A 25,244-nucleotide genomic window follows, 5' to 3' on the forward strand; every position below is an offset into this window, starting at 1 on the left:
AGCATTCAACACAGTGCCTGCTGTATTGGCATCCCTTCAATCACAGCCTTCTGTATTTCCTCTTTATGGATGACATGAATCGTTCCACCGTGCTGTTAGCCTGGGTCCAGTGCAGAGTTGTCTTCTGGTTCACAAACCCAAGGTCCTTTGCTATTTTGTGAAACTCTTTCCCTTTGACTTGTGGGAAAGATTTTGTCTGTTACCCCCACCACTGGGTGAATGCTGTGGCGGTAGTCCTCTTCACCAGTGGGAATCTTGAGAACTCGTCCATGCTCACCAACAGGTAGTCCCCATATTCCAGCGGTCCATAAAAGTCCAATGCGACTCTGTGCTACACCCTCTTGGGAATCACTGTCACTTGCAACGAGAGTGGCTGGTCGCTTTTGGCCACTCATTGACATGGGAAACATTGCCTGACCCCTCCTCCACCATGAAATCCATGAATGGGACCCATGCGGTCTGTCTGAGTATCTTCTTGGTCGTCTCGACCCTCCGGTGTCCTTCATGCGCCAACAGCACCAAGTATAATGAGACGACACCCTCACAGCAATACTCCCTGTTCGGACACGGCTAGCTCTGTGCAAACCTTTGCCATTTGCTCTATTTCCTGCTTGTTGGCACTGCTGTGTTGTGGAACCTGTCGCTTATAGTCCCTTCACTTGTTGGTGGTAGTAAGTTCTCTGGACAACATGATGGACGGATCAGCCATTGACACCTGCGTCAGTCCTTCCACGGTCAGCGCTGGCGGCATGGCCTGTTCAGTGACTTAGCAGAGACATTCTGCATCCTCTTCTCTCTGTGCCTGCATCTTTGGGATCGGATGCCGCAAGATGTTGTCGGCTGGGCTGTTGTCTCCTCCCGGTCAGTGAATGATGTTATTGTCGTATTCCTGAAGGTGGATTTCTCACCTCTCTATCCTTGGCAGCATCTTTGTCCTTGGGTTGCCAAACAGCGACAGGAGGGCTTGATGTCAGTGGCCCTCATTCCGAGTTAGGACTACACCATGGAGTAAATAGCTCCATGGTTGGCAACCATGGAGCTATTTACTCCATGGAATACCGGCATGGTGAATGGAGTAATTTCCGGTCCATTCCAAGGTTGGATGGACCGGTAATTCCCCATTCACCATAGCCCTTCCCCATCCCCATTTCTGCCCCCATAGGGCTCAATGGGAATGGGGAAGGAGGTAATTACGGCACCGTAAATTACGGTGCCGTAATTTACTCCAAGGTCACTTTGCGGGTTCCGTAATTTACTCCTGCTAAAAGCAGGAGGTAAAGAGGGACCCGAAAAGGGAACTCGGAATACGGAGGTAAGGGATTACCGCCATCGGTGCCCTTACAGGCGCCGGTAATCCCTTACCTCCAACCTCGGAATGACCCCCAGTGACAAGCATGAACCTTTTCCCTATGACAAAGTGGTGCAAATACATGCAGGCCCAAACTGCAGCCAGACTCTCTTTCTCAGCTTGCGAGTATGCATTTTCAGTATGGGATAGTGCACGGCTGGCAAAGGACACGATGAAGCATGCTTGTGTCTCGGGCTGTTCACGCTGGGCAAGGATGGTCCCCAAACCCACAGGGCTGGCATCAACCACACTCTCAGTGTGCCGAGCTGGGTTGAAGTAGGCCAGATGTGTTGCACTTCGCAACTCCATCTTGATGGCGTTAAACGCTCTGTGACATTCCTGGGACCAGAGGAGTGGTTTGTCTTTCCTCAGCAGTCTCTGTAGTCGTTCAGTGATAATGGTGTATTTCGGAAGGTACCGCGCGCAGTACCCTGCCATCCCTAAGAAAGACCTGATATCAGCTACTGTGTCAGTGCTCAATGTCCCTGGTGGTGCGCACTTTCTCTGGGTCTGGTTGCATCCCATGGCTGGAGAATATGTGTCCGTAAAACCATAGCTTGTCCTTGCTGATGTTTTATTTCTCGTGGCTTAATGGTAGGCCGTCCCTAATTAGGATGCCCAACACAGCCATGAATGCCTGATCATGCTCTTCTTGGGATGACCCAAAAACCAGAATGTTATCTGAGTAGTTAAACACTGACTTCACTGGAATCAGCAGTTGCCTGATGGCCTGCTGAAAAATGTCTGCGGCCAGCGATATTCCAAAATTCAGATGTTTGTAACAGAATAACCCTTCATGGGTGGCGAATGTCGTGGTCAACCTCGACTCTGGATGTAGTTCCAACTGGTGGTACCCCTGATTGAGGTCCAGCTTGGAAAATGTTGTGGCCCCGTTTAGCTGGACAATCATGTGCTCTATTTTAGGCCCTGGATGTCTCTTCCTCTCTATCGCAGTGTTGGCCAGTCGCATGTCAATGCACAGCCTCATTTTGTTTCCATCCTTCGCACTACGACCAAGGGTAAAATTCACAGTGTGGGACAGGTTGCTCTCTCGATGATGTCATTGTTTATCAGTTGTTGTAATTCCCGGGACAGAGCCTCCTGTAGGTGAAACCCTACCCTCCTGGGGTACTGTAGGAGAGGCCTGATGTTTTCATTGATGTGTAGCCAAACCACAGTGTTTTTTAATTTTCCAAGTCCTTGAAACAGCTCTGGGAACGTTTCCGGTTCTGGACTGCATTGGACTATATTGCTGTCTTGGAAGTGAACGTCTATCAACCCAAGCGCCTTCACTGTCCGGTAACGGAGTAGACACTACCCACTCACTGGGCTCCTCAGCACATGAATCGTGGTGTTGGTTGTCTTACCATTGTGCGAGAGCATCCTCCGGAATTGTCCAAGTGAAAGCAGCTGTGTGCTGGCACCCCACTGGAAAATGCATACCTTGGGTTGCGTTAGATCTCTTTTGTCTCCTGTCTGAAGCAACACCTGCTCCCCCATGATGTTGACGGTGGCTCTTATGTCAAACAGAAAGCAGTGTGTTGCCTCGCCCATTCTAACCATCACTTTCAGGGCTTCCGTGCCTTCTTGCTCCCCATGCATCAAAATAAAAAACTTGTCAGTGTACTCAGGGTATGGTTCCTGTGGGTATTTGTCATAATCATTGTAGATGTCTCCCGGATATGATATGATAAGTCATTTATAACGCGCCTGTACACAAGTGTTTCTAGGCATGACAAGACAAGGGAGGGAAGACAGAGGGAGGACAAGACAAACAATCTCACCAGGTATTGTGTCATTCAGATTGTGCATGTGCGAGAACAAGAAGTGCAAGGGGAATGGGAGGGGGGTGTGCAAGGGGGTGGGGAAAACAGGGCAGCAATGCCCCGATGTAAGTGCAGCCAGGGGAGCGCGGCTCTGGGTAGTGCAAGGAGAACAAGGGACTGTAGGGTTACACTTACAGCCCCTAAGTGCATGGTAGGTTCGGAGTCAGTGCAAGGGTGACTGATCTAGAAAGAGCCTGGTATCCAGTGAGACTCTGAGGGTAGCCAAGCAACCAGTCGGTACAGCAGACAGGTAGGTTAGGTAGGTCAGCACAATAGGGACAGAGAGAACGCAGAGGGGAAGAGGAACGTTTTAAGATGCTTCTGGAACTTCAGCTGGTTCAACTCAAGTTTGAGAGGGGCAGGGAGGCCATTCCAGAGGGAGGCACCTGCAGATGAGAGAGATCTGCACCCCACTCTCAGCTTGGAGAATCGTTTATCCCGTAGAGAGGTGGAGATAGCTGGGCGAAGGGCTCGAGAAGGAAGGTAATTTGGAAGAGAGGGTTGGATGTATTGTGGGCGCCGGCCCCAGAAAGCCTTGTGGACAATGCAAATGGTCTTGAACTTGATCCTTGCAGTCACCAGGAGCCAGTGAAGAGATTTCAGGGCTGGAGAGATATGGTCCCTGGGCTTGAGGGCACGGATAAGTCTTGCAGTTCTGCTCTGGATTAGTTGCAGAGGGCGGAGAGTAGAGGAAGGTAGATTGGGAAAGAGGCTTTTGCAGTAGTCCAATCTAGCGAGAACAAGGGCTCTGGAGACAGTGGGCTTCTGGGGGACAGTGAGGAAGGGAAGGTATATTCATACTGTTCTGGGTAGTACCCCACAGACATCATCTTGTCCTCTCCCATGTGCTCTCCGTAGTCTTAACACTGATCCATCATCCTGATCATCCATCTTGTCAGCTGCGGGTAGAATGATCCTGGTCTCCACTGCTGTTGTGGGTTTGGCCAGGCCAGCGGGCGCCACCCCGTGGGCATTGCTTCCAGTTGTCCCCCAGGTGGGAATGGTCTCCCTGCCTGACAGTGTGAAAATACCTCTCTCGGCCACACTTCGAACATCGTTCGCTAATGGCCGGGCACCTTCCTGCATGTAGGGAATGTCTGGCCACACCTGTAGCACAGTCTCTGGGGGTGGGGTCCCATCTGCACCCACTTGTATCCATCCCTCTGCGGGCCTCTGAGCGCGCCTGGGTTGTGAGTGGTCCTCTTTCCTTGTCTCGTGATGTCGAGAATGCTGCCACTGTCTCCTTCTCAGTTCTCTTCCTGGGCGTCTCCATGGCGGTAGCCTGAATATCCACTCTCTCATGGACCCTTGCCGTCTCTATGACTTTGTCGATGGTTAGAGGCTTCTTCAAGAGCTGCTTCCGTAGGGCGGACGATGCACATACTTCTATGACACAGCCAGATTGCCTGATCATCAGAAAAAGCAGAGAATTGACAGTGTACCCATTTCTGCCCAAGGCGGGTGATGAACTCCTCCACAGCCTCATGGGGGGGACTGTTGACATTTATTGAATTCATATCTCTCGTAGTCCCTGTTGGGTTCTATCACCAGATTCTTGTTCTATGCCGCCACCAGTCCATCATAGGGGATCCTTTCCCCAACCCGGGATCGTCTTGATGATCCCTTTTATTTCCTTACCAGCAATGTTCTTAAAAATATCCTTCAGGACTGTCGATTTCTCTTCTCCTGCGGCCCTGATGAAGTCGTCAAAGTCCTCAGCCCATTCAGTCCACTGTGGCCCCTTGTCCTGTTGCGGTAGGAGGGTAAATGGGGACAGTTTCCTCAGAAATGTTACTTTTGTCGTGCCTTGCTGTGCCAGTCCTGGGTCTTCCGCCTGGTCCACCATGACAGCGCCTCCCCAATTACTCTGTTCACCTGGTGGCTGTCCTGCAATTCCGTCTGCAAGCTAACATGGTCTGCAGCACACTAGGAGGCACCCATTGCACCACACCAGTGTGTATGCGCTGGTGTGGGCCGACACACTGGTGGGAATGTTGCCGGTGGTATGGGTGTTGTAGGTTCCCAAATGCCCTGCAATGTGGGACAGACTGTCTGGATGGAAAATATTTATTTTTCCTGTTTCCCTTCTATTTATTTATTTAGTTGTTTATGTATATATTTTGTATTTTTGTTTTCCTTTCTTTTCTTTGTGCCCCTTCAGTTGCCCTCTCTTCATGGACTCCTGGTCACAGGGAGCAACACATTAGCTGCAGGAAACAATAGAATGGGGCTCATTCTGAGTCTGGCGGTTTGGTAATAAGGCTGTCGGTAGCAAGCTACCAGCACCCTTTCCAGACTGCCAGACTACAACTATGCCTGCAGGGGCCGTAGCTCCCGGCAGGTCTGACGTAGCGTGGGCACCGGCCCCTGCAGGCATGGTCTTAACGGAAGCAACGGCACTGTTAGCAACCGTGTCCCCACGTGCTTCGTGTCATTCTCAAGGAGTCCTATGGGACTCCACGGGAATGGGGACTTACACTTTCTGCCACCTGATATCCCAGGTTGCCAGGACTTGTAATGTCCCCATGGCACCGGGATATCAGGTGGTGGAAACAGTGCTACGAGTTTGGCGGCAACCCGCCATTGGCAGCGGTGGGTTACCACTGAACTCGTAATGAGGCCTAATGACTTGTTTCTTCTTGTTTTTTTTTTTATCAATTTGCATGCCTCATGCCATGCCCACGTCGCAGTGGGAGGCATACTTGCCTCATGGCAGGCCTTTGACGCATATTCCGGTGCACAAGTGCACTCCACCAGCGGCTCCTCTTTAGAGTGGTCAGGCGGGTGATGGGCTGCCTCTTCACTCTCCTTCCTCCAACAGCGCTCTGGTCTGGATCCCGATGGGGACCCCAGCCGATGCACTGGCTGCACAGGACGTGGCATCACAGCCACATCATAACCCAAGAACGCGGCACATCAGCCGCCACAAAACCCACAAAGGACGTGGCAGACGCGATGACAGGACGGGGGCAGCCCAGGTATCAGGAACTGCAGCGGACCATGCTGCACACAGAGAACTGGCTCGTTTCCCCTCGTCGCCAGTTGTTGGAGGCAGGGGCGCTGAGTACGGGGGGCTGCGGGGCCCGGGCCCCCCCGGCAGAATGAAGTCAGGGCTGAGCCCCCCCAGAACGGAGAGAAGAGATGCAGTGTGGATGGCCCCTTGTTCCATCCATACTGTGTCTATCTCTGGCGGCCCGGGTAAAAGCCGGGGAAAAACGATGTTTAGAAATTGTGAGACAGATGCAAAGCAAGCGGCTCTTGCTTTGCACCTGTCCCTCAATTTCTAAAAATCGTTTTGGGTTGGGTATACTTCTACATCTGTGCACCGGGGTGCACAGATGTAGAGGTACACCCAACCCAGAAGGATTTTTAGAAATGGAGGCACAGATGCAAAGCAAGTTTGTCCATCAATTTCTAAAAATCGTTTTGGGTTGGGTGTATTTGTACATCTGTGCACCCCTCTTGGCAAGAGGGGTGAGCAGATGTAGAGGTACACCCAACCCAGAAGGATTTTTAGAAATGGAGGCACAGATGCAAAGGAAGTCTGTCCATCAATTTCTAAAAATCGTTTTTGGGTTGGGTGTATTTGTACATCTGTGCACCCCTCTTGGCAAGAGGGGTGAGCAGATGTAGAGGTGCACCCAACCCAGAAGGATTTTTAGAAATGGAGGCACAGATGCAAAGCAAGTCTGTCCCTCAATTTCTAAAAATCGTTTTGGGTTTGGTGTATTTGTACATCTGTGCACCCCTCTTGGCAAGAGGGGTGAACAGATGTAGAGGTACATCCAACCCAGAAGGATTTTTAGAAATGGAGGTATAAATGCAAAGCAAGGGAGGGATCAGGGAGCAGGGGCAGGGAGAGGGCAAATGAGACTGTTTGCATGTCTCTGAGTGTGCATGTGGTGAGGATGAATGCTATGAGCGGGGAGCAGAGGCGGGGAGCAGAGGCGTATGAGCCAGCACTTTCTAGTAGAGCTGCCATATTTGAAATGGGGCAATGCTGGTACTCCTCAGTTAGCTCGCTATACTCTTGATGGGATAGTACTGCTGTATCAGGGCTTCTATAATTGTTGAATCTTCTCAGCGATAATACTATGCTTTTGTTGAGGCAATGCTAGTTCATCTTAGTGGGGCTGCTATACTTTTGATGGGACAACATCAGCACTTCTCAGTTGAGCTGCTGCATTCTTATTGACAAGGCCCCAGCACTTCTCAACAGATGTATATCTTTTTATTTTAATTGGTTATTTATAATGCATGTACTACCCAGAGGTTTTTAAGAGCGGACTGAGGGAGCGAAACTGTTGTGCGGACCGAGGGAGTGAACCTGTGTTGCGCGGACCGAGGGATCGAACCTGTGTTGCTCTGTGTCGTCTTGCTTCCAAGGCAAGCATGTTGCCCCTGAGCTATCCTTCTGATACTCTAAAGATCTGAAGTACATTTAATGATACAGAACCAGAACTATTGAGCAAGTCTGTCATCATCAGAATAACTCAACACTGTCGTGGTTATACAAGAGCTCATATATTTAAAGGGATGGAATTACTCAGAATGTAGCAGCACTATTCAATAACCCAAAGTTCTTAAGCATAGTTAATGTGAAAATACTACACTTCTCACCGTTGGGACAGTACTGCCACTTCTCACAGAGGCTTCTACACCTTTTATGGGACAGCACTGATCCAGCCTACTGCTCACATGCACAGAATTGCCATTGCTCAGCAGGACTGCAACACTATACCATAGTGTTCTGTATGTTGAGTGCTTCTTCACCACCAATGTGGATTCCTGGCTCTCTCCCAGTGTCTAAATAGTAGATCTGTCTACATTCAATTGGCAACAGGCATGTCCAGAGCTGCCTGCTGTCCATAAGATGCCGCTCAGGATGTTGGGAGCCATGATGGGGCAAGGGATAGAAGAGGCTTGAGCCTGTCGGATAGCAGAATCAGCAGGGTCTTAAAACCTGCTCACTCCTTCTGGAGGGGACATGGGGCCTGATCCCACATACAGAGGGTTGTTACCCCTTTATCTCTCCTGAATGAAAGAATGAGCTCTCTCAGACACAAGTTATCACCCCTGCACACACATTGAATGAATATGGTATGGATCTATAGATCGAGAAAACTGGAGTGACAATTCAGAGTGTTTTAACAGAAATATAATTGTCTTCCCAGATGGGAGACTGATTCGATTAATAGACATGGGGTCACTGAGATGACCAACAGTGAAACTGTACATTCAGTTGTGAGATTACCAGCAACGGTTGATTCTATGCTCCAAGGAGTGAGGTGCCCACTCAATATATCACACTGTTTATAGGTGTGAGACCCATCCTGAATGCTTGCCCAAAGAGCCTTGGCCAGAGTTTCACACTGAAGAAGTGAGCATGTGATCCAGGGTCTGCAGCCCACACACACGCAGGGGATTCCCTTGCTCCCACTTGCAAGATTTGCACGAAATTAGTGAGATTGTGCTCCAAGCTAGGAGGCACACGCACAGTCTTTGCTCTGACGTTTGACACACTCACAGGATGGGACGGCATTTCGTTCTCCCATCCTAGTTGTGTGGCTCTGCCTTTTGAGGGCTACTACAACCTGGATGATTATAGAGGGGTGGAGCAGGGGCAGTGATGGCCTACTGGAATGCAACTTGAAAGCTTAAATCTCCTTCTTACTTGACTTTAGTATATGCAGTGCATGCTAGCCGATGTTTCCACTGTTCTGTGCTGCGCGCGCCTCCACCCCCCCACTCGCCGTTACACCAAGTTGGCTACTATATGCAAATTTGCGGTCCTATAACTGCCAGTGATGTCACTTCCTGTATTTGCCCCCCCCCCCTGGAAATTCATAAATTGGCTCCCCTGGTTGGAGGGCCATATGTGCAGAATGACACAGAGACATGTGTTGGATGAGACCACTCGTCATTAAAGTGAAAGTCAAAATTTTCACCCTCTCATCCTTCCTCCTTGCGGCTCCTCCTCTTCCTCCTTACATGACGTGTCCTTAAAGGGCACGTTTGCCTTTTAGTTCCCCCTCAACATCCCCACGATGGCGACGATGGCGTGGTGGGAGAAGGCACAGCACGAGAGCGGGCGCATTTACTAACAATAGGGCGCTGATGCTTTCTCATCTGCACCTATTGAAAAATGTGGTGTCCCCCCTCACCCACCCGCTTGACCAGGGGAGTGGGGGAAGGGTGCCGCATTTTTGTTATGCTGCCCGCTGCTGTGAGGTGCGTGTATATAACTGGAATCTGGTTACCCTGCACGTGATTTAAACAAAAAAAGCGATTGGTGTCTGCATGCAAACCGATGGCACCATAGGCACGGTTCCCCCTTTCACCCCCACTTGGGAAGAGGTATGTAGATCGATACTCGGTCCCCGATAAGCTCTGGCATGCGTCCTCGCTATGATTATTAACTAGCGCAGAAGCCAAGAGATGCCGCGCCTGTCGCCTTCCCAGGAGACCAGGCACAGGCACCCGTTCACAGGCATTTATTTGGCCCAGGCGTCTTTTCCGAATGGAGCTTGAAGGTCCTGGATCCGGGTCCAGCACGAGAGGAGCGTGAAGACGACGCACACCTTCCAGAGCTCTCCAAAGCTTAGGGACAGTTGCGCAGTTCAACAAGGTGGATCCACCAGGAGTTTATTAGGCACAACCGGGCTGAGTCGCGCGCTGGCGTCCGTGCAGGTGATGATTTGTGGCATGCATCTGGAATGCCGTGTGCACCCGCCGCACGGGGATGAGGCGCGCTGAGCTCACGCGCCGGGCGACTTTATTAATGAATAACTAGGAGAGGTGGAGGGGCAAGGTGCTCTGTGGCAGCGCGCGGCGCCCTGTGCAGCCAGCACCTGTGTGACACACACACACATACACACAGACTATCGCTGCTGTTGGCTCTCCCCCTTTACGGAATACAAGGCGGGAGTTCCCTTCCTCGCATCGTGTGATCTTGCGGCTCCGAAACGCAAACTCGGGACTGAGGAGCCGGATCCCGGATTTACATACGCCCTGCCCGGTGAGTTCCTGTGCTTCACCTGCGGGGTTATCGCGGCATACGCCGGTCACTGTGTCGGGACATGCTGTAACGTGGCAGGTACGGGTGGGCGGTGCGCACACCACTGATGCAGGTAAGGCATGGACCCCAAAGTGCTGACATCCGTTTCCCTGAGATTAAAAATGCACATCAGCGTTGGACGTAATCCGCAGTCAGAAAGGTTGTGCGACAGGTAACAAAAAAACTGCAGTTACATCCATGGAGCAGGTCTGCATCGTATGTAGCAAGTGTGTGGTCCGTTGTAATGTCCCGATTACTTTAATGCTAATCAACATTACTCCATGGCACAGCTCTTGACATCCCACAGAGTAAGGACTGTGACGAGGGAGATGGACGACGAGGCAATGCCCTAGTGGTGATGTTTGACTTTTTTTTGTAAAATCGCCATCTGCTTGAAACGTAATTGAGCATGGCGAAGGGTAGCCCCGGTCCTAACAGTATATGGCCCTTTGCTTCGATCACGCCTAAATGTCACCTATCCATCACCAATCGGGACAAACAATGCATGAAAAATAACTCCCTTGCCAATTGGCGACTGGGGGGGGGGCGTGTGGGGTCGTCAATGGAAAGTATTTACAGCATCTCAAGAAGCTATGGACATCGTGGGGAGGGAGGGGGCAAATGGTTATGTAGTCGACTAATTAGGCGGAGTTCCGATTTCTGTGTCCCCACTTCACTAAATGGTGTGATCCTGGGCGAAACACTCGCGTCTCTTACCTGCCTACATTGGAAGTGCTTTGAAACATTCCTACTGCCCGGGTTTAGTGGTATGTAAAAGGGGGCTGCTCGCGTGTACCTAGTATGACAGGCAGCCAGCATGCAAGCGGTAGGATCGTGTATGCGGGGAGGCTGGTGGCGTTTGTGCGCAAGTGGAAAAGGTAACCGCACTGGTTAGTCCCTGCTGTCTTCTCTCTACGTGACAGAAAGCGAGCGCGCAACGCAGGCAGGCCTTCGGGTGGGCTACAGGGGAGCCTGTTGAGAAGAGGTAGATCTTAGCACCTGTTCAATGGGGCTGCGATCAATGAAGGCTCATACCGAGAAAGCCAGGTGTGCAGGGTAGCCATGATGAATGGGTGCGAGGAAATATTACATATAATGAGGTTTGGTGGCGATTACCTGCACATTCTGAACACCTACTGAGTGATACTATTGGGGGCGATCCAGCCCCTGCCTAATATAGAAAAAAAATGGGCTTCCACATCTTAAGGTAGATACAATGGGACATATTGCAGGACAAGGAAGGAGCGTAAAACATGTATGACAGTCAGCACCAGCAGCCGGGACAGCAAAGGGCAAAAGCAGATGTTATTCCGGGCCACAGAAAAGCGAACAGGTTGCCTGCATTCATCAGATCCAGTCCTGCAGAAGGCCGGGGCCATGAAGTAGATAACCTACGTCTGTCGAAACTATAGTCCACCATCACATCTATGAATAGCAGCTGTTGTTTTAATGTATAATCTCTCAGATGTGTTGTATTTGTTTGATAACTGGTTCTAATATGCTTCCTGAGGATGTTTTTAGAATCGCTGTTGTACATTTCTGCATTTTCCGGGTAGATAGCTCACATGGTTAGTAGTCTCCTCAAACAAGGGGGCCAGCCTGAACTTCACAGCTTCCAATCCTGCTGCAGCGCCGACCTAGCCCTTCCAGGGACGTCATTTCACCAAAATGCCCGGGGTAGCGGATGTGACATCACACGGCCCTTGACCTCTGATGACATCACAGGACGTGGTGTAATTTAACCACACCCTGAAGTGACATCGCAGGAAGCGACAGAACACGACCTTTCACCTCTTGACAAAACAGCATGTGGCATCACATAGCATTGTTCCTAAGTACACTATGAAACATATGGTCACAATATCACCATAATGTGATGTACATTTCATGCAAGAATAGATCATCATATGTATCGTTAACATTAGTGTGTATAGGCTCATATATCAGAAAGCCAGCCTGAAAGCCAGCCATTCCAGAAACAAAGAGCCACATGGCACTGGCCAGAGCCCATGAACTCATATTTAAAATAAATATTTTCTTATTTTTCTTTTTTTTTTAGGGATAGCAAGGGAGACCAGGCAGGTCGCACTGGCAACCCCCAAATGGCGTCCCTGACCCTTTCCCCTCCTGAGTTTCATAGATTGAGTACCATTAAGTTAGGTAATGACCCCTCCTGTTACAGCTCTTAGAAGTGTGAGCAATCTGGCATGAAGAGCAGAGACTGCATACACACATTATTATTTAATCAGCGCTGTGCAGGTTAATGATACATTTTCTGTTTGTCATAACATTCCTTGTTACTTAATCGATATATTTGTAAGGATGTGTATGTGAAAGTAATCTTTGCTTAACAAGCTAATTAGTCACGTGGGTAAGATTGTTTTTGTTTTGCAAGGATTTTTTCTGTATTAATTAAAGGTCACCTGGAGTGATTAATGCAATAACTATACAGAAGTACCCCTGGGAGCGTTCGTTTCTGGCAGAGATGTGTGTCTTAGGGTTTATTTGGGGTTTCAATGGTGTATGTATGCTGAGGGTCGTTCGGGTTTCCCTCAGTTGTGGGAAAAAGAGCGCAGCAATGTATGAACCAGAGACTAAACCATGGACCTGCAGGATGAACTGCAGCATTGAGACGCTTGCGCCAGATCAAACCGATCCGGCTCCCTCCATTGGATGACCAAGCAGTTGGGTCCTTGCAGAGCGATGGATGCAACAAACCTGCATGTTTCAATGGAGAAGACTTTCTCAAGAAATACGGCAGCCTTGGTATTTACTTATTCATACATTTATATAGCGCTCCTAATCCTGAGGCATCTGGGCGCGATTCTTGACAGGTAGAGTGAGGTGGCAACAGCAGAGATTAGATAAATGCAGTTACATCGTAGAAAAAGTCTAAGGGGGTCATTACGAGGTTGGCTGTAGGGGGGTAACGGGGCCGTTAGAGCTGCCGGCCCCGTTAAACCCCTACCGCTGCATTACAAGGTTTGCTCGCGGGACCTGCAAAGGGTGCCTGGCAGGCGCCCTTAGCGGGTCCCGCCAGCAGACCAGGGAGCTAACAACAAGCGTTGTTAGCTCCCTCCCCAATCCCATTGAGCCCTGTGGGGGCTGCTCGAATGGGAATGGGGATGTACCAGGCCTGGGTTCCTCGAATGAGAAATTACCGGGTCCTCCAAGGTTGGAATGGCCCGATAAGTTCTCATTTGAGGAACCCGGACCCGGTACCCAGTAAGGAGGTAACCATGCCACAAAATGCAATATGATTACCTCCAACTATGTAATGACCCCCTAATGGGAACAAATGTAATGGGAGTGAGATAATTATGCTGAGCAGCATAAAGTATACAGAGAGATTGCAACGGCCCATGTGTTTTAGGGGATGGAGGGTATAAGAGTCATTGCACTAAAGTTGTTCAGGGTCTTTTGATGGACTGCAGAAGGTAGTGTACGTCGAATGGAAAGACAATGGCAAGAAGGGTATTTGTATTTTATATTTTGTAATTTGTAAGGTGCAACGGGGAGAATAAACTGTATTTGGGCGGTGATCGTAATAGTAGCAGCTTAATAATAGTCAATAAACAGATTTGTTTTGTTTGGACCATTTGTAAGGCGCCTACACACAGGTGTTTCCAGGCGCCACAAGACAGGGGGGGGCACGGGAATCAACAACAGAGAGTAAAGAAACAGTTATATTGACTTTGTGGCAACCCTACCGCACAAGTGCATGGCAAGGTGATAAGTGCAAGGTGGAGGGGGGAAGAGAGAGAAGTGCAAGAGAGGGGTACCCCCACGGGTGAGGTGCGAGAAGTGCTGGTCAGGCCACTGCAAGTGCCAAGGGGGAAAAGGGGTCACAGAGCGGAAGAGTGCAGTGGACAAGAGGACTGGGGTGGGATAGTCCAGGTAAGGGAGCCCGAGGGCAAGTGCTGGCAAAGATGCTGTGAGGGGGTGGTGGGGGTGGTCTGGTCCCTTTTTGAGGGAGAAGGAACATTTCTGTCCGCTCTTTGGCGACAGCAGGATTAAGCTAACATTAGTAATTTTGTGTCCTCTGTTCTGACCTGAGTGATCTGTTGATTTGATTTGGCGCAGCTGGTCCATTCACACATTTGTACATTAGACATAGGACTTTAAAATCAGTTCTTTGACCCATCGTCAACCAATGTAAGGAGGTTCGATGGTTTGACACTGATGTAAACTGGAAGACCTTAAAGATCAGCGGGATGGCCACATTTTCAGCTATTTGCATTCGTTGTAGTTGATATTTGGGGATGCCTATTAGAATGTCTTTAGCATAGTCAAAATATGAATTCACCAGGGAACCTACAATTAATGGGAATCCAAGGGCACCAAGAATGGAAGAGCTGACCAAAGTAAACGAAGAGTGTAGTAAACTGATTGAACAATGGAACCGATTTCATGATTACAAATCAGATCGGACTACCAATAGCAGCCTAGGTTCTTAACCCTGTAGCGATAGGTAGTTGTTAGGCCGAACAAACATGGTAATGGAGGGTCTGCCACTGGGTTTTTCATTAAACATTTTGGTCCTAACAGTATAATTTCCATTTTCATGGAATGGAGTGGCAGTCTCTTCAAGGTTATCCACTCTGCAGTCTCGTCAGTACATGTTGCAGTGTTTTCCATAGAGACACTCTGGTCCTGCATCCGCAGATATAGAGGAGTATCATCTGTTTAAGATTGATAAGACAGATTACATTTGTGTCACTGATCTTAATAATACATATGGCCATCCATTCTTGTATGAAATGTATATCACATTATAGTAATATTGTAACCATATTTTTCGTGGTGTGCTTACCATCAATGCTATGTGATGCCACTTAAGGTTTTGTCAAGTGAAAGGTCATGTTCTATCGCTTCCAGTGATATCACTTTGGGATGGGGTCAAATGACATCACTTCCTGGGATGTCATCAGAGGTCAGGGCTTGTATGATGTCACTTCCGCTACCTGTGGTATTTTGGTGAAATGACGTCCCTGCCGGTCTGGAGGCTATATCTCTATAAATGCCTAGGCCAGTGAGGGGCCATCTAGAGATGAGCTTTTCAAATGATGCATGGTTCGAAGCAAGGGCCTGCAAAGAGAGGTTAGAGACTGTAAGCGCTACACTCTGGTGGTACGGGCCTAGGCGGGCATGAAAAAAGTGAAAGAGTCAACTTTCAGAAAAAGAGGGGAAATCCTGGGACAGTTATCTGCACACTTTGGCTCTTCAGACAGGATGGTCAATGGTGAGGGATCATGGGAGTCGAAAGATCAAAACATCTGATGAGGCGCATCTTGCAGAATCCTGTCCTAGTACTAGTGGGCATTAAATAACTGGTGTGGAGAACGTGAAGTCTTTAGACACTTCTCATTGAGACAGTGGCAATGCATTGAGCAGCCTCCCAGCAGAATGGATGGAGGCAGTGGTCGAAGTGAACGAAAAGACCTGGCGGAACTATGTTCCCTGCTGGCCGGCCCTGCTCCCCACAAACCCCATCACCACGCATCTTCCCATGCACAACCCAAAACCCCAAACACCCGCTGTTTAAGGGAATGTTTAGTGCAGTGTAAGTTTCAACTTCTTCCTACGCTTTTATTGTAAAACAAATTCTGGAATGGTTTCTTTTTAAAATAAAAGTATAGGAACAGTAAAACTCAATTTAAAGTTTAAAGCTCCGCTCCCAACTGCTCCCGCCCACTTCCACCACTGGATGGAGGTACTTTTGTTTAAAATGATTGAACGACACGGGGGCAGTAGCACTGGTGCAGAAGCACTGGGTCACCAAGCGTAAACCTGGAAACCATGCACGCTTGAAGTGTAGGTTGTGAACTCGCCACACTGGGTAGGTGTGGCGACCATGATGTGTCGTTAACATCATTCTTTGTAGAGTTCACTTAAGGTGCTTTACAAACACTGGATCACCTCCCTCTTAAGCACGATAGATAGTCGTTTTTTGGAAGTTGGCACTTGGTCAGTAACTGCCATTTATGTTAAGCTGTACCTAAATTGTCACAGTTCTGTTGGGGCAGCATGTGCAAAGACACAAACATAACACCAGGATGGTTGTTCAAGTTCCAAATCCATCACTTTGGCGCCATTTAACTGTGAGTGACTCAGCCCTCCTCCACGTGAAAGCACTTTCCACTATTATTAGTAAAGAGCAGTGACGCCTTCCCGCGCAGTTCCCGTTCCGGAACTTGCCCACACATCACCTCGCACATATATCACCAGGGCTTGGCTTGCCGCCCCAACAAACACTGCAATGCACTTGTGTTTTGGGAACGGTCGTGCATTGGTGGTTTTAAAGGAGTGTGAATGAAATACCCAGCGGAGTGGAAGGTGCCCAGTCGATGGAACGCCACGTGCAAATGGTGTCGGTCAGAGGCGTTGCTGGGGTAGGGGCTGAGGGGACTATAGCCCCGGATCTTTTGGTTGTAGCCCGGATAGAAGCTCAGGGGCTAAAAAGGCTAGCTAGTCCTGAGTCCCGACAGTCCCGAAATGAGTGTAGCCATGGATCTTTTCCAGACCTAGCAACACCCCTGGTGTCGGTCCCTCAGATGTTTTCATGAAAGTTCCCCAATGCATAAGCCTTCATCCCTCACCTTTATTAAAGTTGTCCTGTGTAATTCTCACAGTTGGTTGGTAACTGTATGTGGGTTTCAGTTCTGCAATCTCAGGCGTCATGTTAGGGGTTTGCGTCGCTAGGAGACCTGGAGGGCTATAGCCCCGGGTCGGATAGAAGCCTTTTTTATTTTCAAACAAAACCATGACCGTGCATTTGTGCAGCTGTAATGTAGGGTGAGGAGGGAGAACAGACAGTGATGTTAAGGGGGGGATGGGACGCAGCAAGACAGAAGAGGAAATTCTGAAGTAAGGAGCGAGAAAAGAAATGTAGAGGGCACGAGGAGAGGGCAGGGCGATAGATAAAAAGCAAGAAAGCTAAAAAGGAAGGGGTTCAGTGCTGGAAATGTTAATGTTATTGTTATGGAGTCTTGTACGCGCACTGTTGCCACTTGCCTGGTCTTCTGGCACACTGGCGGATCTGCAATGGAACAGAGTTGGTGGGGTTTGTTACTGGTATTGAGAAGGAGAGGAGCAAGAGAGCTTGTATGTGCTGCTGGCAGCTCCAGTTCGGAGAAACGGGTCACTGAGCATTAGTGCGTTTTCAGTTGGTAGCCGACGTGGTGTTGCAGTATGATTGTGCAGGGTTTGGTTTTATGTTGGGTTGCGTGTTGTGAAGTGCCTGCAGTTTTTCGTGCGATAGAGGTACGATTGTGTCCAGTTCAGCGTTTGCGGGTGAGTATGCAGAATTTTCGAGTTTTTAGTATGGTTAATTAGAAACAACACATTTCCTACCCCCAACATTCAGTGCTAGAGTGCAGCCAGTCTCAGAGCATACATTGTGCCTGGTCCCCACCACTGCTCCTCAGTTAGGTGTGTCTCTGTGTCCCCCCTCCATTCTGCCACATACGTACAGTCCACGCATCTTTGCCAAGGCCAAGTGAGGCCTGCTTATGCCAATACCTGGTTTGGCTGAATGTAGGAAAGAGTCAGCCCGTATCATAATAAGATCCCAATTGGGTAAATGGACAACATTTACTGGGGGAACTCCCTCCCCTATATCGCCGCAGTGGGAGGCGGATTGACAGTGATTTGGTGGGGCAGAGGGGTGGAGCTTGGTGTTGAATAATGTGGGTACTCTGATTATCGGATGCTGGCTGCTTTGCATAAAAACAAAGTGCATTTTGGGAATATAAGGATGACCATAAATTTATGAAACATGTTTGTGATAGTAATTAAAACGTGCATTCCTTCCGGGCCTCAAACAGAAACGCGTCCCTGCAAGACAAGCTCTGTCTTGTTTCTGCCCAATTCTTTCCCTGGGGGTGTTAAGAGGAAGCATGCGTGGGGCATTGGGCAGTAGTGATATATTTGTGTTCAGTTTCCCAGTCCACCTTAAAATATTCTATTTGAGTCCCATTAAAAAAAGACATTGGGGCAAAGCTGCTCCACCATCAAACTACTATAAAAGGGCTTTTTTTTCAGGGGCTTGGTGTCAGAGACCAAAACCTTAAGCACATCGCACTCATGGAGACATTTATGATGACAGTGATAAGGGCCAGTTTCGCGTGTTCTGACTATTGGGATCTCTATTATGAGTTTACTAATAACGGTATGGCACTAGGAAGTTGTCTGTGAGGCAGGACCGGGCCCTATGTGGGCGGTTAAGGCCTGCCCGGGGCTCTATTGCTCTCAGTGGAATAGCCAATGTTCCAGTGTTATATTGAAACACCAGTGCCAAGATGGAACCCGTTTATATTATCCACCAATTCAAACCCTGCCCCCGCCTCATGCAAGCATGGGTGTCAGCGGCCCACCTGAAGCAGGGGCTAGGACTACATTCGTCTTGGATTCTCACCCCAGCTCTCCTCCAACATAGTCACTCTGATGCACCATGGACATTATGCTCCTGTTAGTTACTTTTTCAAGAAAGCAGAAACAGTATTTTCTCTCTGAAAAATCTGGCCCTTCCTGCCCTAATCTGACGGTGGTAATGCCATTTTTGCTGGTGTCTCCAATGCCTCGTTGACCCCTTTGTGGAACATTTTACACACCACATCCAGACCCAATAAAGAACAGATGAAATATCTCTGCGCCGCTATGCCCGCAAAGAGCTTTCTGACTCTCCCTCTTTCCCATTCTCTCATCTTCAAGAAAGTAGCGTCACCCGCAAGGAATAGACACCCACTGCCCCTCTCCCCCACCCGCCATCTTTTGCCAAAAACTCACTATCTTGGGGGCTGAACACAACACTAAATATGACACTGTGGGGTTGGAAATCAAGATATGCTAAAAAGAAAAGACCAGGAAACAAGCCTTCGGAAGCCATGCACCAAGACACTGGCAAGATTCTGCCAAAGCATGCTGGCCCTCGCCAGACTAGCTCAATCTGAGTTTAAGGTAGGTATAAACGCACCACCTTGGTGGACCCCTGCCACAGGGACGACTATCCATCCACGCCCTTTAGGATGAAGCTACAACTATGACAAGTGGGTGTCCAGTGATAATATTGCAGGAAATAATAAAGAATGAATTAAAAAAGGCAAACAGATATTGCACGAAAAAACAGAGTGGGTAAAAAATACATAAAAGAAAAAAATGGAAATAAAGAAAATAAAATGTAATGATAAGGGTGGGCTTTAGGTGTACAAAAACAGATTTAGGTTAAAATTGAGATAAGGGGTAGGGAGACAAGGAGAGGTTAGGAGTGGGAAAGGTAAGCGAGGTTCGGGGGACCCCTGCCCCGAAAATAGGTATTTTTACAATGTGCACTGTAAAAGGCATTTCAATATTTTTTCTTGTAGTTTTGATTACACTTTGTAATTGTATGTCACTGTTATTTCCACAATAAAATCACAGTGAACCTGATGAATGCAGTCTTGTTAGTCACATAACCCCTTCACACTGAAACACCAGACTTGCCTCAATATCTCTGCCATTAGAATTCAACGACAACCTATGTGAACATTTTCGGTTGAGCTGGGTACACGTTGACCCTCCTGCAGTAGCGCTCTGTCGTATCCTCCCTCAGCACCCGTCCACATGCCTGACTTCTTGGGTAGCCTTCTAGAGCTTAGCCAGCCCTCCTAGGTCCTAATCTTGGCCAAATTCACACACGCATCTTAAGCCTCCTCTGAGAACTTTCCTATATCTGGACTTCGATCCCCAAGGGCGTTACTACCACAAAGTGCTTTGAGGCCATAGAAATGAGAAAAGGTGCTTTATAAATTACTACTACAACACAATACAATACATCTCCCCTGCACTTCAGAAATGAACTGAAAACATATCTCTTCAAAGATCACCTCATTGGCCCCTGTTAGGGGAACTGTGTTAGGGCACTGCTGTCCTCTCTTCTGCATCCGCCATTGCCCCCCTGCTTATTGGGCTACATCTGCTGCACCACTCCCTGTAGAGTGCTCCACTGCTATCTAATTATTTTTGTGCTTTATAAAATACTTGCATGCATGATCACATAATGTTGCCACACGGGAAAGCTTGGAGTGGAACCAAATGTACATAGTTCCACAATTGACTAAACCGTCCGACAACACAGAAGGTTGTGTGAATATAAAGTATTGATTTCTCAATTTGTAGTGAATACATAATCTCATTAAAGTGTTGGAATGTTTTGCACGTTCTTATCATATACCAGTAGTGAAAAAGTTAATATTAAATACTGAGGACAGGAACAGCTGGTGACCTGTGTATAGTGGTTGTTATTTAAGTGGAGAACTGCTTGAAGAATGCTGGGTGCAGGCTTTGCCATATGATTTTCTACTTGTTAGAAATCCTTTATACTAGTAATTAATGTGAGTATCCCTGCGCTGTTATAGGATGTGTGTACAGTTGTAACAGAGGCACTGGTTCTGTGCTTTACTTGCAGGATGTTTGTGGATTTATAGTGGCTAGAAAGGAAACATTTCTATCCTGGCTACAGGTGACATAACAATGCCTTGCCAGACACAGGTACAGTGGTGGCCGGTGAATATTTTGTTTGGACGGGTGTAAATATTTCTCACAGATATGCGTGAGCGCAGCGTGGGAGCCTGAATCAACCGAGGAAGGTTCAGGGGGTTCTCCCCACGAGAACGCTTTTTCTGAATAATGTGTTCAAATTGTGCATTATGCAGCACACTTTGTGAAAAGCTGTGTAAAAAGCCAGACAGTTTGCAATCGGTTTTGTAGGGCAGCTCATGGGAAAATCCAATGGATGCAAGTCACCAACAGTGCATGGGAGCATTTCCCAATGCATTTTCAGGACATCTTCCCCCATAATATACGCCAGCATAAAAAACATTTTCACGATGGCTGTGCCGGTACATTTTCATGCATGCTGCACCAATATTAACCAGTATTATCATATAAGAACATACACGTTTGCTTTGTCCTGCCAGTATTGCTTTGCGCACAATGCCAGTATCCCCTTGTAAGAACATACTCCTCTCAGCTTGCCATTAAAAATGCTTTGCCAAAAAATGGAGTCCAAATTGGTTTCAACAATGTAAGCCAGTCTATTCACATAATAACACAATGCTTGCTTCACCATTAGTGCCCAGTAAAAAGTGCCATGCCACAGTAGGAAATCATAGCTGGGCTGGCTGCACCAAAATATGCAGTGTCGCCACGTAATAGCTTGATCATAGATGTCCAGTAAAACATACCATGACATAGAAAGAAAGCATTTTCTTGCTGACTGTGTGCACTGCATGCAGCTAGCAAGAACATGTTTTCTTACCTTGTTGTGACTGCTTGTCTGTATCTATATATGAATATGGGTATCTGCCTGAGTAAGTGGTCTGGTGGGATCTGTGTGAATGACTCATTCACACAGCACCCAGCAGAGCACTTCACTCGCGCAGATACAGTCACACAGTTAGACACCCATACAGCCTCCCTCAATCAAACACACGGCACTCACCAGAACACTTCACTAACTCAGATATAACCATTCACACAAGCAGCCACTCCCCCATACAGCTTCTCTAAATCATTGGGTGTTTTATATAAAGCTGTATGGGCGTGTTTGCTTTCTTGTGTGCATGTAAATATGAATTTGTGCATCTGCCTGAGTAAGTGTTCTGCAGGGCGCCGTGTGAACGATTCAGACAGCACCCAGCCGATCACTTCACTCACTCATACACACACATCCATATAGACGCATGCACACACGCAGTAACATTTCCATACAGCTTCTCTCTCAGTCATACACATGACACCCATCAGAACACTTACACACATTCAGGGCCTGATTGCAAGCTCCATGTAAAATAAGAAAAGTGTCTGTCCATCACGGAAGAACCCTTTTCTTATTATACATGGAGCTCAGAATCAGGCCCTCCGTGCACATTCACGGCATTCACACAGTCACGCATTCATACAACTTCTTTCAGTCATTCAGACGGCACCCATCTGAACACGTACCCACACAGACACACATATACATAAACATATTCAAACCAATCACATAAGCAGTCAAGCACCCATACAGCCTCGCTCTCAATCATAAACAGTACCCACCAGAACACGTACACAGCCACACACATTCAGGGCCTGATTGCAAGCTCCATTTAAAAACAGAAAAGTGTCTTTCCATCACGGAATGACACTCTTCTTGTTTTACACAGAGCCCAGAATCAGGCACTCAATACACATTCACAGCATCCACAAAAGCACTCACACACTCATACGACTTCTTTCAATTATTCAGACGGCACACACCAGAACACGTACTCACACAGACACACACATTCATGAACACATTCACGGCATTCCCACAAGCAGTCAAGCACCCACACAGCTTCTCTCGCAATCATATACACTGCACTCACCAGAGCACTTGATTCATGCAAATACATTGTCACTTACGCACGCGCTATTTAAAATTACAATATCCCTCTCACAGAAACACATACAAACATACACAACATATTTTTTTTTTCAAAACTTACCTGAGCGGGTTTTGATGATGATATGTTCTCTTTGGACTTCTCCCTCTTCCTCCAAAGTCATCACATTGGTGGAAGACGGCCACTAGACGCCCTTCACCCCTCTTTCTCCGTATCCCTCTATCAGGCAGAGGGCAGGGTCATCATTTTGACCACGCCCCCGGCCTCAGACAAGTAGAGGAAGGGGTAAAGAGCCATTCCGGATGCCTCTAGGGCTGGATTGGCCGGCACCGCCAGGCGTCTTGAAGGCTGTGACATCACCTGTGGTCTCCCTAATGCCTTTCACAAAGCTTTACATGAGTGAAGGCGTGGGCGTTTTATTCGCCAGCCTTTGCCAGGGACATTATTTGTGGGTCGCCAAGGGTCGCAGCTTTGACCCTTGAGGTCTCCCTTGCTACCCATGTGGTCTCCTTTGCTACCCCAAAAAAATCCCCCCAAAAATATATATATTTTCTGTAAACTCCTGGGCTGTGGCCAGCGCCGTGTGGCTCTGGAGTGGCTCACTTTTTTGTTCAAGTCTCTTGAAAAACACGGTAGGTTCCACAAGTGTAACACTTTGAGCAGCGACCCTAAATAAGAAAGAATAGGAACAACGCAAAATGTGTCTCTCTTGAATTTGATACAATAATTGCTAGACTCATCAAAGGTTTATTTCAGGCAGACTTAAGGAGGGAAGTCACTGATTTAGTCTGTTCTTAAACACCTCAACTCAGCCTTTCATCCTTCTGAGGTTGATAAATGAGTACCAACACAGGTTGGGTGTATATTTGTTCTATTTAAAGCGCTTGAGCGTAAGTGTTAGATAGGAACACCTCATTATCATTTGGCCTTGGACGTCTGCTTGCATTCACACTAATTTGGTATTATGGGCCTATACACACTGATATTAACGATACATCTGGTGATCCATTCTTGCATCAAATGTATGTCACATTATAGTGATATCTTAACCATATTTTTTGTAGTGTACTTTAGGAACAATGCTATGTGATGCCACTTCCTGTTTTGCCAAGGAGTGAAAGGTCGTGTTTCATCGCTTCCCGTGATGCCACTTCAGGGTGGGGTCAAATTACATCACTTCCTGTGATGTCATCAGAGGTCAAGGGTCATGTGTTGTCACTAACGCTACCCCTGGTATTTTGGTGATCTGACGTCCCTGGCCTTTGCTCATCTAAAGTGCTATGTAGGGCATAAGGGATACTACCAATCTTTGCATTGGCAAAGAACTAAAATATTTTTTTATAATTTGCATATGCTAATACTACATGAACATTATTGTGTAGTGAGTTAAAGTTACTCGCTTCATACTGCAAATGCATTTATTTTTCGCTTCTCTCGGTTTCTTCAGGGGTCCAGAAAGTTAAGGAGGGTGAAGGGCATCCATTGCGTAGGTACCCAACCAAAGGCCTCATCTCAGAAGGAGGAGCATTTAAAATACGTCATACTTCATAATGACCACTGAACATGCAATAACACCCTTCCCAAAAATGAAAAAGTACCACCCTGCATAAAATCCACTTGCCACTGGTAATGCCATCAACAGAAAAAAATACCACTTGGAAATGTTAGCTAGAACTGGAAAGTATTTTTGTCGGAGCATAAAACATTGGATGTGACTGCATTCTCTGTACATTTTAAAAAGTGGGAGTTCAAACCAGTAGTCAGAAATGAGAGCATCGGGGCCCGATATAGGAGGTCAGTCTGCCACAATGCACTTATAGTGCTGTGCCAACCATCATTTGGCATAACAGATTAGTTAGCCCAATGGAGGAAGATTGCTGCCTGCCGTGAACCAACGTGTGGCTTATTGCAGAGTAGGGATGAGATTGGCTGCCTGGTTGGGTCATACATCTTGTCAGTATCATTAGACCAATGTTACTTACCATCATTGACGTCTGCCACCAGGTAATAACCCCATGTTGGAGGAAAGCATGGAAAAGGAAGCTTGTGAAGCCTTTTCATTCATCCATTTCGGAAAAACAGTATCAACGTGGTCAGTCCACCATGACTGTATCATTGGCATAAACACCTCTGCGATGTTTGAGCACAGCTGTGCCCAGCGGAGCAGCAGTCGCGTGTTCCTAGGGGTTCACAAAGCGGCATTGCAGCATTGGGACCAGCCCCTTTTCAACATGTACCAGACTTATGCTGAAGTTTTTGCTTTCCAACTCAATATGATCACTCTGCGCAATGTCTGCAACAAAACTGCCCCAATAAATGGTTGTCTAACTCTCTGCATGGCCCCAAAAGCGACAAACGAAAAAAAGAGTAACAATGTAAAAAAAAGGACCCGAGCGTCTCCTCTTGCTGCTAAAACCGCTATCACAGTATACAAGAAAGCCATCTTCTCTGCCAAATCTTGCTTTATAAAGGATAATATTAAACAGGATGCAAACAAACCTAGAGAACTGTTGGAGATGATACAAACAATTCTTTATCCTCAATGTATATATCCCATAATGTTCCACCTATGTTACAACTGGCCAACAAGTTCAATAAAATTCTTT

General features: G+C 47.7%; 1 protein-coding gene across 5 annotated transcripts in view; it reads left to right on the forward strand.

Moving 5' to 3' along the window:
- The window catches only part of COBL (cordon-bleu WH2 repeat protein), a 1,669,181-nt gene that overhangs the window by 563,037 nt on the left and 1,080,900 nt on the right, over positions 1-25,244 (forward strand). The window contains exon 1 of one of the 5 annotated variants that reach the window (XM_069613404.1): positions 10,010-10,192. The exons of the other annotated variants lie outside the window; for them this stretch is intronic. The gene's annotated coding sequence lies outside the window, so the exon portion shown is untranslated. Of the gene's footprint in view, positions 1-10,009; positions 10,193-25,244 lie in introns of those variants that run through there. 5 annotated transcript variants of the gene reach the window in all.

Source organism: Ambystoma mexicanum, chromosome 5p, assembly GCF_040938575.1.
Source record: "Ambystoma mexicanum isolate Mex_15411 chromosome 5p, UKY_AmexF1_1, whole genome shotgun sequence".
NCBI lineage: Eukaryota > Metazoa > Chordata > Amphibia > Caudata > Ambystomatidae > Ambystoma > Ambystoma mexicanum.